This window comes from Anser brachyrhynchus, assembly GCF_964034855.1.
Source record: "Anser brachyrhynchus genome assembly, chromosome: 1".
Taxonomy (NCBI): Eukaryota; Metazoa; Chordata; class Aves; order Anseriformes; family Anatidae; genus Anser; species Anser brachyrhynchus.
In genome coordinates this window covers 77172499-77186999 of record NC_137694.1, presented here as the reverse complement: position 1 = coordinate 77186999, position 14501 = coordinate 77172499, and the positions used below count along the sequence as shown (strand labels likewise).

Genomic DNA, 14501 nt, shown 5'->3' with positions numbered 1-14501 from the left:
ACACAGTTGAGAGGCACTGCTCAGGCTGTGTCCTGTTCCCAGTGTTGTTATCCTTGGTGCCAATTTTAGCCTTTTACAGTGCTCAAAAAACAAACAAACAAAAAAACGGTTATGAAACCAACAGGAAGCCTGTGAGTTTACTATTTCCAATACTATAATGGGTAATTTTCCCTTCAGAAAGAAACCTGAAGGAAAGAATGGCTTAATTAAGGTATAGCAATTATTTGAGGCAATACCAGTTTTAGCCATGGAACCTCTGGAAGGCATCACAGTAGGAATTACATGATATATTATCATGTTATGGTCTCAGTCCTAGCTGGCGGGATGAAGGAACCATAAACCCTACCTTAGTATGGATGCAGATCTAGCTTGTGGTGAGCCAAGACCCAGTTTGGTTTTGCAGATCTGTGTGGCCATAGTCATATTTGTTGAGAAAACTGTTTCTGAGCTGTGAGAAAGTATGTGGGCTGAAGCCATACAAGATGAGATTGATGGTAATAAAGTATTAACAAGTGGTTTTTATTTTTATTGTTATTACATATATATATATTGTATTTTTAAAGATGGTCTGTCTATGAGAGTAACAATAATTCTTGGAAATACTTGCAGTGATGAAATAATTTCACTGATAATGTTGTGCACCTCATTTTAACTCTGAAGTTATCTGACTTCATGGATTTCTTGGTCATTGGATCTTCTGCCGCCTGCTAGGTTGAAGAAATCAGGATCACTGCCTGCCTACCTTTGTACTTATTTGCCTCTACAGAAATATATGCAGACCTATGATCGTTATTCTCCTACTGCCTGATGAAACTTAAATTTGAGCTCCTCAACAGTGTCTGCAGTATGTATTGTAGTCCTTTAACAGCTCAAGATAGCTTTTTCTCGGCTTTTTAATTTTTCAAAAGTTTTCTTGAAACGTGGGCAGCAAAGCAGGTTGTAGTATTCCTAAATCATTTGTACCAGTACTAAATGCAGATTTAAGAAAGTATGAACCATCATTGTTTGGATTTTATCCTAACAGAAGGTTATATTTTAATTACATCAATTCATGAATAAGTTTTGATTTCCTTCCTTCTTCGTAGGGCTTATTAAATCATTTCATACACTGACAGCCTAATATTCTTATAGATCTCAACTGTCACATCAACTTTAATGGGTGTGTTTAGATTGCAGCGCTGTTCCACAGACTACGCCTAGGCTCAAAACATGATCAAAACCTTATTAAGTGAAAATGTAGTCAGTTACTCTAAGCAGGCTTCTTTTTGCTACCAGCTAACTGAGTCAGTTGAACAATAACTGTGGTTTGTGCAGTGCAACCACAGCAGCCACGCTAGTATGGGCAAAAATCACAAGGTGGAAAGCAGCCTGTGCTTCAGCACAAGCAATTTTATACTTTTATAGTATGTATGGGAAATTCTGTCCAATAACTTATAAAGATATTTTTATTTTGTTCTTTGGATTTTTCACATGGTGGATGTTTGGCTATTACTTTTGGCTAGTCAAACTGTTTTGCATGCTCTCCCCTTCCCATGCAATGTGATCCTCCATGTAAAACAGAATTTATGGTGCAATAGTCAGCTGTGTAAGTCTGTTGAGATAATCAAAAATGGGAAACTTTTTCAGCTGTCAAAAGCAGTTGACAACAATAGTCTAAATGGGTAAATTACAATTCTTTTGGTAATTGTTATTAGTTTAGCCTAGAGCAATGCAGATGTTTTGCTGTCATGAAAAACAGATACTTGGAGATGAGAACAATGGACTCAAATTAATTGTCATTTCAAGTGAAAAACATACTTGAGAAACATATCAAACATTTAGCTAATGTCACGGAACGAATAATGAAATCCCTTATTGCTACTACATATGCTGTAGATCTAATGTAATGATGTTATATTTTCTTCATCCTGTTACTACCTTTCTACTTGCTCTCCAAAAATGGCTTTTCATTGCTTTATGTTCTGATTAGCTGGTCATTTAACAGACCTGGAGGAGAGGACAAGCTAATCAGGTGGTGTAAACTCCAGCTTCCACCCTGAGCCACAATACTCCTACTTTGATCCCTTGCAGATCTCAGCAGGCAGCAGGACAGTAATGCTTCCAATTTCCTTTCCTTGTTAATCATGGCTGCAAGCATGGGATCTAATCTTTGTGGCAGTAATTCCATTTGAAGCAGGAAATTTTCCAAATTAGTAAGTTTCTTATGAAATCTCTCCTTTAGTGAGAGCATGGTATCAACGCTTAATGAATTGACATGTAGGGAGAACACATTTTATGTGTGACAAGGCTGAAGAAAATATGAATTGCTGGTTCAGATGGTTATAGCTGTGCGACAATTCCACTGATTCATGAGACAACCTCCAGCCAATAGGTCTTTGTTTCACACAGACAGGCTTGCGTAAGTTCATAAAGAATTAATCACTAATGATTTTACATTAAAACAAAACAAAACAAAAGAATAAAAAAAAAGTCTAGTAGTCAGTGGGAAATTACATTTACAGACACCCAGCATGCTTCCAAAGTTAAGTGAAGGGGGACTAGAGCCAGGGGACAAAAATACAGTCTGGCAACACTGTTTTCAGATTAAAAACATTTAGAAAAATATACTGGCTAAATATATTAATTTTCTTTTAGATTTTAAACAGAAATACAGACAGTTTGCTGCTTCCACCACCTAGACACATCTCAAAAGTCAGTTCCAAACCTGAATCTATAAAGGTTTTTACTGAGAACTGCTTGTTTACCTGGTTCATTTTTATTCATGAGTTTTCTGGTGTATTTCTTGCAGAGGACTTTGATAATAAATATATAAAAATATATTCCCAGTTTAGTTCAAAAAAGGCCTTGAGAGTATGATGTAGTGTCAATCTACCATGACAGAGTGATTGTGCTGGTTCCATAAATATTTTGGGCTACCACTTCTCCATTTTTTTTTCTTTTTCCTTTTCTTTTTTTTCCTTTGCATTGTGAGATCCTACACCACATCCTTAGTGTTTCCCTGTGGAAAAACATGTTGAGAAGTCCTCCCCACCACAAGGGCAGTCAATGCTCTTTCGTATCCCAGTTTCTGATTTTTTTTTTTGGTGTTCCTAAGAGACAATTATAGCACTATAGTGCTTCTTTCTGTTAATATTCTTCAAAAGGTGCTGGGATAATTTCTTCTTTTTGTTACAAACTAGAGGGAAGTTACATGAATGGAAATATAAGAGCACTAGCTATGCTTTTCCCTCATCCTCTACTCCTGTCTGTATAGACCTCATTTAGAGTATTCTTACCAAGCTTTTCTGGTGGAAGGCTCCATTGCCATTGCAGTCCCACATTGTGTTCTTTTGGCAACATCAGTTAGTTTTTTGGCCACAGCTGAAACTCGGCTGTGGTATGAAATGCAGAAGAACTCATGTGACTAATTCACTTTTAACAATAGAGTTTGTATATAAGTCTTGCTTGGTCCTGGTGCCCAAGGTGCAAAAGAGAAATAACAGGGAAGATGAAACATGGTGAAATACAGATGAAATAACAGTAGGTGGGATCCATGCTTTGCTAATGTGTCCTTGGTACAGAGCCAGAGCTACACCGTGATACTGAATCAGTGAGTAAAAATAAAACCTAGATGCTACAACATCCTCATGATCAATGTGCTCCTTTGCAAGAGCCAGCTTTTTCTACAATAGAAGTAATGATTCAATTTCTCTAACACCAAACCATGAGCTGTCTACTAAACAAAATTAAGCCAAGGAAAGCGAGAAATCTAATTATCACACATATAAATCCTGTTTTCAATAGTCCAGATCTGGAATTTCAATTTTAAGTGCAAATAGCTGTAGGTCTAATTTAGTGATAACAAAAGCTACTTAAAAAACAAAAACAAATCAACAAAACAGAGCAGATGAGTCATGCTCCTTAGTGTATGAAGTTACATTTAATTTTATATTGAAATTATTGCATTATAATCACATCAAATTATTTTGCTTTAGCCAAAAAAATACAAGTCTTCTGTGCTATTTTATACAAGTTAGTAAGCAACAGTGGTTGGAAACCACAGAAATGTGAGAAATCATTTCCAGTTTTTGAAGCTTTCCTAGTGCTTATAACAGAGGTAATATAATGACTACTCCAGTTTGTTTTAAAACTTGGTCATGTTGCAACTGATTTCATAACTCAAAAGGTAAAAGGAAGGTTTCTGTAGGTCTCAAACATCTGAGTCACTAGATGCGTGTGGTATATATGGAACTTCTTACGGGAATGGGTTTAGTATGGGTGTAACAAGGCATGAGGTCTTTCATATCCATTGAGGACAAAAGCTCATTTTGTAATCATTTATTTTGTAATCAAAAGTATTCAATGCAGAGTTCAAAACCACTGTGTTGTACAGAAGCAGAATATTTCAGTTATGATACAAATAGGAGGCTTTGATGTAGGAAGAGAAACTTCAGTCAGTGCAAAGTAGCAGCTTCACAGTTTTAAAAATATGGTAATAGAATAATTGAACTGATGCGTTGCAAGCACTAACCCTCAAACTATGTTTCTGGAAGGCGGGCAGAGAAGTCAACGTATGTTTCACTGTGTGTTGCTGGTATTTAGGCAGATGGGTCTCTTTTGTGCTTACACAGGTCTAAGTTATTCATTGCTTAACGCACATCCCCTTTTCATTTTGATTTATCAATACTGATAGTTTATTATGCATGGTTACTTACAGAACTCAATTTGAAAAATTAAGACAATGAGAATTAAAGCAAAGTAATTCAGAAGGTGTCATGTCAGTTTTTTCCTTGAAGTAGTCTTCACCCATTGACCTTTTCTTTCCTCCTTAACTAGTGATTTTAACAAAAACCTAAAACTTCTTTTTATTCTTTGTGAAAAGTGGAGAATTGTGTCCAGAGAAGGAAAGCACTCAAATTAACTTGTCTCTTAGAGCTTACCAGTTTAGAAGATTAACTCTCTATTATGAGGTTTTGGCCCCACTTAAATGAATGCTGAAATCAATACTAAAATTGCATCCACTGAGTGTGATTAATACAAAACTAGAAAAGTGCATCAACAGTGGTGTTCCTCTTACATCGAAACATAGAAGGCTGAGGATGTTAATGCCCAGAGACAAGAAGTAAATGCAGTTCTTTCAAAATGCATGGGAGAAGATAATCTTCTGGGTGTATTATAAAGCAATCTATAATTGTCATTGGTTCAATTACAGGAAGCTTTGTGCTAATCCTCTTACTTCTTGTCCAGGAACTATTCATCCAAAATCTGTGAGGAATCACATTCAAAAAAGTGCAGTTCTTGTGTCACTAGCATTTCCTGGGCTGCTCATTATACAGTGTTTGAAAACCCCAGGAAAAAGAACATCGCTGAATATCCACAGGCATGTTTTACCACACCGCTGCTGCTGGAACTGTCTCAGCAAATGACAATTGTAACAAACAGAAGATGCACGACAGAAAGTGTCAGAACTAGAGCAAACCAAAGCTGGAGAAAGAATAAAGTCAGAGGGACAAGCAGGAATGGCAAATGCACGCATAGGTATTTAAGAAGCAAGTTTCTTTTCAAACAGAGACACTATAAACAGGACTGATATATGCCTGGCTTATACCACTGTCCCACATATTCCAGTCCAGCTCCAAGATCTAGTTTCTAGTTGCTGAATTTTCCTTTTTCTTAAACAAAAAAGCTGTGATCTGCAAATGGAAATATCTTCTACCCTTACAATGTTTTTCACCTACTCTGATATTGTCATGGGGAAAATAAGGTCTGAGTCCAGCCAAACAACATATGTTCAGCTAGCTCTTGCCCACCAGACAGTATTCAGGACTCTCTTGGAAGGGATTAGTTTTAATGAATTTTGCTACTTTCTGCAGTGATTTCATACTAATTGTTAGTTGCTTTCACTCATTTTTTTTCCCCTCTTTCTAATTGAAGTTCTCTGGCTTTTACTTTTAGCTATGACTTCTTACTCTGCCTTTTCTAAGCAGCATTAATAAGACTAAGAGGACATTGTCTGAGATGAATGCAACATCTAGAAGACTCCCTCCTTCTCCAGCATTCAGTTCTGAACTAATCCACTTATTGCTTCAAGGTTTAACTCCATTATATATGAATCTAATATAAAAAAATGTAATTATGGTTGAATTCATATCACTAAACCTCTCACTTTTTGGGAATATGATGTATAAAAGACTGTTGGCAGGTCTACATCTCTTTTTTTTTTTAATTTAAAAGAAATATTGATAGAAATGTTGGGGAAATATGATTTTTATCAACAATATTACCTATAAAGGAACAGTGGTTTTGGAAGAGAGTGGAGAGCCAGAAAAATATGGTCTTAATATCCCAGTAGGCAAAATGGATTTTATATGTGTGAAATTGATGAAGAATCACAAGTCAGAAGAAAGTGAATGACAAGTTCAGGAAAAAAAACTTTGTTCCATCTATATCAATCTGCTATATAATCCCAATCTATGTCATCTTCTTAATAAAAATTCTTGTAACAGCTGAATGGCAAATGAACTTTCTGAGATGGAGAAAATTGATTTGTCCTATACATATTTTGGACTAGATCCAAAAAGAGATTTGATCACTGCACTGAACTTGTGCTGGCCCCATTTACTCTCAGATAGCATACCTAGGGCTACTTACATGTGAATATTAAGTAGCTCTGAAGCACTTGGGTACCTTAGTTCACATTGCTAAGCAGTAAAAGCTTCTCTCAGTTTTTACTGTCATTACTCACATTCATCATGCAGTGCTCTGCCTCTTCCCAAATCCCCAGGGAGTTCCGGCGTGCTCCCAGCTGCTGCACTGCACAGAACCTGCCTGTGCTTTCCCCAGAGCAGCAGCAGCTGCCCTGGCAAGAACACTGCCACACACACTTACAGAAGAGATTTTGGCTCCGCTAAGTACAGGCAAGAATAACTATCCCAGGGGACACACAAGTAATAACACTCTGCTTGTTGCTGCTTTCAAGGCTTACCCACACTCATTTTCATCATCTCTCCAGGAAACAGTAGGAACCACAGATGTGAGATCAATACAGCAGGAAAATTCCAAACCAAAGCCAAAAGACCTTCCTCAGACCATATCAGCTGTCCCATCTCACTGCCTTGAGCATTAGCAGCTGGGTGTGGTAAGGTGGCAATGCCAGCAGCAGCAGGGAGGCAGGAGGGCATGAGAGAAGGGAGGGGATGGCTAAGTATAGACAAAGACAGGAATAGCATTGCCTCCCTCTCCCCTTGAAAAGTTGCAAAAACTTTGATATCACCTTGAAGAAAGTCTTCCAACCTTACAGAAGTAGCAGTCCCCAGGAAGATGGATGCAGCTAACAGGCTACTCACTTAGCTAAAGCAGCACAGCTGTCTAGCACCTCTTTGTAGCATGCATCAAAGTAATCCATTTTAATGACCCACCATCAGGCACTTCCCTAATAAGGATGAGAGAGGAAGGTATGCAAGGTGGGAAACAAATCACTACAGGTGCACAATGAGGATGTGAAGGACAGTAGCATAAGTTCACTTCTTATTGTTAATTGCCTTGCCAATAATGTCTATGTTTGAACCCTGCACAAAAAGAGCAGTTTATACAAATGTGCCTTCATCCATGAGAAATCTCAAAGAGCACTGGTCAGTGTAAGCTTTTGAAAAAACATGGCTAGTATTAGAAAAAGAACCTGAAGGCACCATCTGGTCCGTTCTCGTATGCCAAAGTCAGATCAAGTCTGACCTGAGCTATATCAAAATATGTGTAGGCAATTTTTCTTCTCCACAGTCACCTCTGTCAAATCTAGTCCAGTGGTTTACTGTCTTCACGATTAGAAAGCTTTTTTTTTTTTTTTTTTGTGTAATGACTAGCATAAATCTCCCTTACTCTAATGCAGGCCCATTACTTCTTAAAACTGATGAGCTCTAAACTTGGAGAACCAATTATCCTCATTTGCTGTAGTTGTCTTTTGTGTGTTTGAACACTGTCATTGCAGCTCCATTCAGTTGGCTCTTCTTTGACTGAACAGTCCTGATTCCTGCCTGGAACAATGCTGCATTTTAAAATACTTTTGTTGGCAGGGATCAGACTCCAAGAGACTTTCATGACTGAGATGCACCTTCCCCTCTGTTATCCTCAGTGAGTTCCAGTTATCTCTGTGGTTTGAATAATAGGTCCTGTTACTCCCTGTTTAAAAGGAGTACTCTCCTTTGCACTCTCATTTTATGTTATGTTATGTTGTATTATGTTATGCTATTTGTGTTTGCACTCACTAACTCTTTCTGAGCAATTTCTGGTCAGTTCTGCATGACATTTTTGACACTTCACACACAGGGCTGCGATTTCCTGCCTTCTGTAGGAGCACAAATGCAATGGAGACGCCTCAAGGCAAACTGGATTTCTGAATTTTAAAATTGCTGTCAATGTCCCCTTTCTAGGAGGTGCAATGTGAAACCAATGCCAGTAAACCCCATGTTATTTCTGTGGAAAATAGTCAGAGGAATTTTCACTACAAGTAGAGTCCATGGATAGATTTGTTTATTTTTGTATAAAAGGCCTCAGTTCACTTACAAATGAAGTTCAATCCCATTTTGTCAGTGTATTGCAGGGCAGTAAAATCTGAGCAGAGTGGCAGTAAATTCTCTCTAATATATGCATATTTATTTAGCTTTAAGTAGCTTCATGGTTCCTGGTTTCATAACCTCCTTTAGCTGCTTATTCTAATGGTTATAATTTTAGCTTTAAGTAGCTTCATGGTTCCTGGTTTCATAACCTCCTTTAGCTGCTTATTCTAATGGTTATAATTTTTTTTCTCTTGTTTAATCTAAATTTTCCCAACTGCAGTTTAAGCTCATTACTACTTGATCTATCTTCAGTACTAATGAGAAAATGTTTTACCCTGGTCCTCTTTAAAACACATTTTTGTCCATTAGGAAAATATTAATATCTCTTCTCAGTCTTTGCTCTCCTCTGCTGAAAATCCTCAGTTCTCGACATTGCTGGGCCTTTTCTAGGTCCTTTGTTTCTTTCTGTGAAGTCTTTAAATTGTGTTCCTTAAAACAAAGCACCCAGACTGTAAGTGCAGTTCCAGGCTGTAAGTGCAGTACTCCTGTTTGGGAGCCAGCCACCACCATGGAGAAGTATCTTGTCTCCTGGTCTATCAGCACTGCTCCTCCAGGCAGCACAGCAGAGCGCTCATGACTTGTGTGACAATGCCAACTTGCCTGGAGTTATCCACTGGGATAATAAGATCCTACTGTGTTACCATTTGCCATCTGCTGGCCAGGAACTGACTACAACATGACTGCTTTTGATATGAGTATTGGTTGTTTTGTTGTTTCACCAGTTTTAGATTTCTGAGGCTGAAAGAACAGATTTTGTCCAGCTGGAGCAGGTAAATCCACCTATCTTTAATCCCTTAAATAAAGGTGATCTGGGACCTGTGAAATATCCAGGGCAAGAATGCCACCTCTGTGCTCCTCCATGGGACATAAACGACATTGTGGTGACCCACTGGCTGGCTGGAGGAATTTCCTGAAGACCTGGTGTAGGACCCTTCAGGCAGTAGGAAGGGGGACAGGAAAGGTGAGAAGCAACTGAGGAAGCAGACCTGTGGTGACTACTATGGTGTGCATCATCAGAATGGTTGAATAGAATCACCTACCATGTCTTTCAAGACTGTCAAAATGACATGAGAGGCCATTACCAGGGCAGCCTGCAGCTGGGAGAGCTTTGCTTTGTCTCAAGAGCAGTAAAGTGGCATAAGAACCCAGCAGTTTTGCAATGCCACACTGTGGGCTACATTTCCATCTGGCATCACTCAGCTTTTATCTTCAGATATTTACAATGGCTGAAGATTTGGACAATGTATATACCTGTTCGTGCATGTACAAATGCTTTAAGTTCACATAAGATGTCTTAATAGTGATGCTTAAGGCCTCTCTTTTATAATACCCTCATTTCAAATGAATTCATCATCTTGTTGGATTGTTATCTTTACAGCAGTGGTTACTAAAAAGTGGCAGTATGCTAAACTGCTAAGAGATTCCATGGTGCTGTACCCTCTTGATATCCTGGCTCAGCCTTGGACTCCTGGCATATTATTTCTGTGTATAATTTACAACTCATCATGCTTTGGCCTTTGGGAAAGGACTGCCATTAAAACCAGAGAAGTAGCAATGCAATTTATTTATTTTCCATTCTTGGTAATGACTCACTTTTAGTTAATGAATTGGAAAAAGTACATGAAATTAATGGGGCGAGGTGTAGTCTAACTGTAAAGCAGGGAATGTGCTTCTGCTGGCCCTGTGATTTCTTCACAGGTAAAGGTCAGGGACTTGCTGACTCTGGGCAGATTATGCTTTGTAATTCTTGTTCCCAGCTGAAAAATAGCACCATCAGTCCCATGACCTGTGGGATTGGAAGAGATTTTCAAAGCAATTGGGTCTTTAACATCCATTGCACAATAACAAGTGCCTAATTCACATTTGTCCTTTAAAAAAATCTCTCCTAATTACTATCTTACTGCCTGGTAATCCAGGGATAAAGATTCTATTTATTAAAGGATAAGCAAACATTAGGAATCCTAACTCTACGAGCTGCTGGGCAGCCAAGGGTGTAGAGTTTTGGATGGGGACACCAGATCTGCTTCTATTTGCAGCTCTGCTAGCAGTGCTATAGGGCACTGAGCAAGCCACATTCCCTTCCTGCTGACAGCTAGGAGGTAGGCAACTGACAAAGTAACATCTGATGCCCATGTTGTGACCTCTCTGAGGTCAATAGGTAACAAATACATTCAAAATTTTTGCAGCCACTGTCATTAGTCATTTTCTTCAGCACAGTGGGATTGTACTGAATTTTGCAATCATTTTATCAGCTGTTGGCTTTGCTAAAGTTTACTGTGTCAATTCAGGTGTTTTAAAAATAAAACTTCTGAGTATTACTCATTTTGGCAATGGCTAAATAAAAGTAGAGGAAAAATAGGACGGTGCTCTTTAACAAACATTAGCCCCTTTAATAAAATTGAACCTACCTGTTCTACTTAGAATATGTGGTTAGCTTGGGAACATGGCTGCAGCTGTGACATGCAGAGTTAAGTCTCATAGGGGAAGTGATTGCCTCTTGTCACAGATGATCCAGTATGAATCTGGGAAGCAATGGGGCCAGCAGAGTGCCTGCCTGAACAAGAAGTAGTATGCTGTGAAGTCTATGTTTCTCTCACAAGATTTCATTATGCTGCTTCCCTGGCTTTATGGCTCTTCTTCAGTACAGATCCTAGTGGACAGGGATCTGTTTCATGAAAAAATGAAAAAGAAAAGAAGAAATTTCTTTGGGAGGCTTGGCTGAGAAATGAGACTCTTAGCAGACATAGCATGTTTTCCAGAAACAGCCCTGTGAGGCTGGTTTGAAGTACTTAAACAAGATTGCCTGTGGAAACTAATAGTGTACCTGAATCAAATAATAAAAATGGTTTGTTTTTTATCCGCCCTCTCCCTCCATCTTATCCTTATGAATACTTGTTTTGCAGGAACAACAGTGAAGGAGACTTATTGAAGTCTGAAGTGATTAAGAAATAAGAATATAACCATAACTGGGACACAAGTTGAAACAAAAACCCTTCCAGATTGGAAAAAAAATGGGGTGGAGACTCATCTATATCTGAAGGCAGAAAATGTCTTTACCAGAACCTTTAACCAGGTTTTGAAGTGCCCCTGTGACTGGTGATACTGTTTTCATTTGTGTGCTGTGTGCTGTATGTTACAGCCTTTTTAAAGGCTGCGGGGCCATGCCCTAGAAGTAGGGGTGGTGTGTGTTGTGGTTTAACCCAGCAGGCAGCTGAGCACCACATAGCTGTTCACTCACTCTCCCCATTCGCATGGGGCAGAAAATCAGAAGAAAAAAAAAGGTAAAAAATGTGGTTGAGATAAAGACAGTTTAATAGAACAGAAAAGGAACGGGATAATAATGACTACATTGATTAAAAAATATACAAAAAAAAGTGATGCACAATACAATTGGTCACCACCTGCCAACCAATGCCCATCCCATCCCCAGGCAGCTGCAGACACCCTCCAACCTGGCCAACTCCCCCCAGTTTTGTTGCTGAGCACGATGCGTGCTGGGATGTGATGTCCCTCTGGCCAGTTGGGACGCCTGTGCTGGCTGTGCCCCCTGCCAGCTCCTGGTGCACCCCTAGCCTCCCCACTGGCAGGGCAACACGAGGGGCTGAAAAGGCCTTGGCTGTGTGTAAGCCCTGCTCTGCAGCAGCTGAAACATCAGCACTGTTCTCATCACAAATCCAGAACATAGCACCGTAACAGCTACTAGGAAAAAAAATTAAATTTATCTCAGATGAAACCAGAATACTTTGCCTTACCTGCTGACTCTGAATTTTTCTCTGTTTTAAAAGTTAAGTTTCTAACATTTATTTGAATACATTTTGGCTTGAGTTTCAAAGCCTTTTGACCTTTTTTTGGAGAGCTTATTCCAGGGTAAGTTCAACATGAAACTCATTTAAAGTATGTCAGAGCCCCAAAGACAGTCTTCCCCCAGTCTGTCCTCCTCCCCTTCTTAAAGTGTTATTGTTCTGTTATTGTACTGTTTTCTAAGACATTAACTGATGAGAGAAAACACTGCTGAAACTCCATTTGTTGTCATTTAGCAATGTCTAATAAACAGGAGGTGAAAAAGAAGATGGTGTGAAATTTAGTGTGATAATTGCAAGTGGGAGTCTAATCTTGCTTCCTTTAAGTCAATGAGGAAGCTATGATTAACTTAACTTAGACCCAATACTATTTTTATTTACTCAATCGGCTTCTTCTAGATAGCTTTTCATGAAGCACTTCTGTGAAGAGCATTTAGAAACCTCTTAAGCTCTGTAGAAATTACTTTTCTGTTCCCTGGTGGCTCTGTTTTTGACAGAAGCCAGAAACAGACGTGGGAGCTGGCACTCAGAAGTTATGGGAAGAGCTGAATAACATCTATCCAAGGGTGACAGATTTTGGATAAGTTTTGCTTAAAGACACATCTTATCTAGATCCAAAGAGATCAGAATTTGAGGTCTGATCCACCTCCAAGGTCCTAAAAGAGGAGACTCTCTGAGAACAACCATGCCCTGCTGTTTGCATGGGGAAAAGTTTGACATGTGTTTATCAGCAAAATGTCTTTTGTATGTCAAGGTTATTGCAGTACACAGAAGGAAATGAATCACATAAAACCTGCAGTCCTTCCTGCCCTTTCCAAACTACATTATGAGAATGTCTGGGCAGCAGAAAATATCTCAACTCCATTGTATTTTCAGAGGTCATAACATGTTCCTAACAGCCTAGCAAGATATTTTATCATTGACTCATTTATTATTTAACATTGATATTTTATCATTGTAATACTTTTCTTTAGACCTCACACCTGAAAAAGAAAGCATCCAAAAGTATGTGGTATCTGGAAATAAGAAATTACTGCCTGAAACTGGAAAATCCAGAAATAGAAATTAACATTAATTATGGCACTGATTAAATTATTAGGAAGGTATAGGCCATGTTAGCAATGAATGTGCAGAGAATTGTTTTTTAGAGAAACAGTTATATAGAATATTTTGAAATCTGTTTATCTTTACTTTTGTGTGGCTAGGGCAGGTTTTATGTCAGTCTAGACAGAAAACACAGACCTGCTTAGTATAGCAGAGATGTGATTTTCAAATATACCTCAGTCTTCACATAATAAGTTCTAAAGTTCAAAGCTGTGTAGCAACTGAGGGTCATTTCAGGCAATATAAAGGTGGTAAAGAAGCTTGCAACAAAAATGAATACGAGGTGAAGAGTGACAGGTGTCTGTACTGGTATATGTATATATAAACTGGACATTAGTGTAGCAGTAAGCAAAATTTTCCAGTAGTATCCCATTATGTTTTGAAGAAGTACCCAGAGGTCTTCCTTCACACATATTTTAATGTCTCCTTTCCACAGGCTGCTTTTTATTTTTTTTTAATTCCAGAATTTTAATATATGACACTTTCTATTTCCATTTTTCTCTGACACATGAGACTGAGAACTGTGTCAATAAAATATTTCAGGAAGGAATGGCCTCTTTGATTTAAATAAATTCATGTAGTTATAACCTGAGAGGGAAAAAATAGCATAAAAATTATCAGTATTCATGTGCTAGCAAACGTAGGTCTGGAAAAATGGTCTGGGCCTGAGGAGGTGGCTACAAAAAGGAGCTGTTGGAAACTGTCCCTTAGTCCTGGTTGAATGTACTGCAGCAACTTCCTAGCTTTGTCATTCCATTTTTGCTTTGAAAAAGTCCCAAACTGGTTATACTGTACCATGAGCAGAACATCTGCTTTAATATTACGTATCTTTTGGGGAGGGACTGTGTGTTACTCTCAGATTTTATTTATCTATTTATTTTTTGAAAATACCAACATTTTTGATGTTCTGCACTGGAAATAAAAAGCTGTTTGACTACTACTAAGCTTTCCCTGTTACTTACAATATGAACCTCTCATTATCTACCTTCCAGCTAAGTGTTGTTAT

The 14501-nt window shown here is 38.5% G+C and overlaps 1 long non-coding RNA gene across 1 annotated transcript; it reads right to left on the bottom strand.

Annotated features, from left to right (window-relative positions):
- Positions 1-7802: 7802 nt before the first annotated feature.
- Positions 7803-11485, bottom strand: LOC308197150. Its single transcript, XR_013952632.1, has 2 exons — positions 8741-11485; positions 7803-8669 (listed from the first exon to the last, which is right to left on the bottom strand). It is a non-coding gene; the product is annotated as an uncharacterized lncRNA (long non-coding RNA).
- Between the last annotated feature and the right edge of the window lie 3016 nt (positions 11486-14501).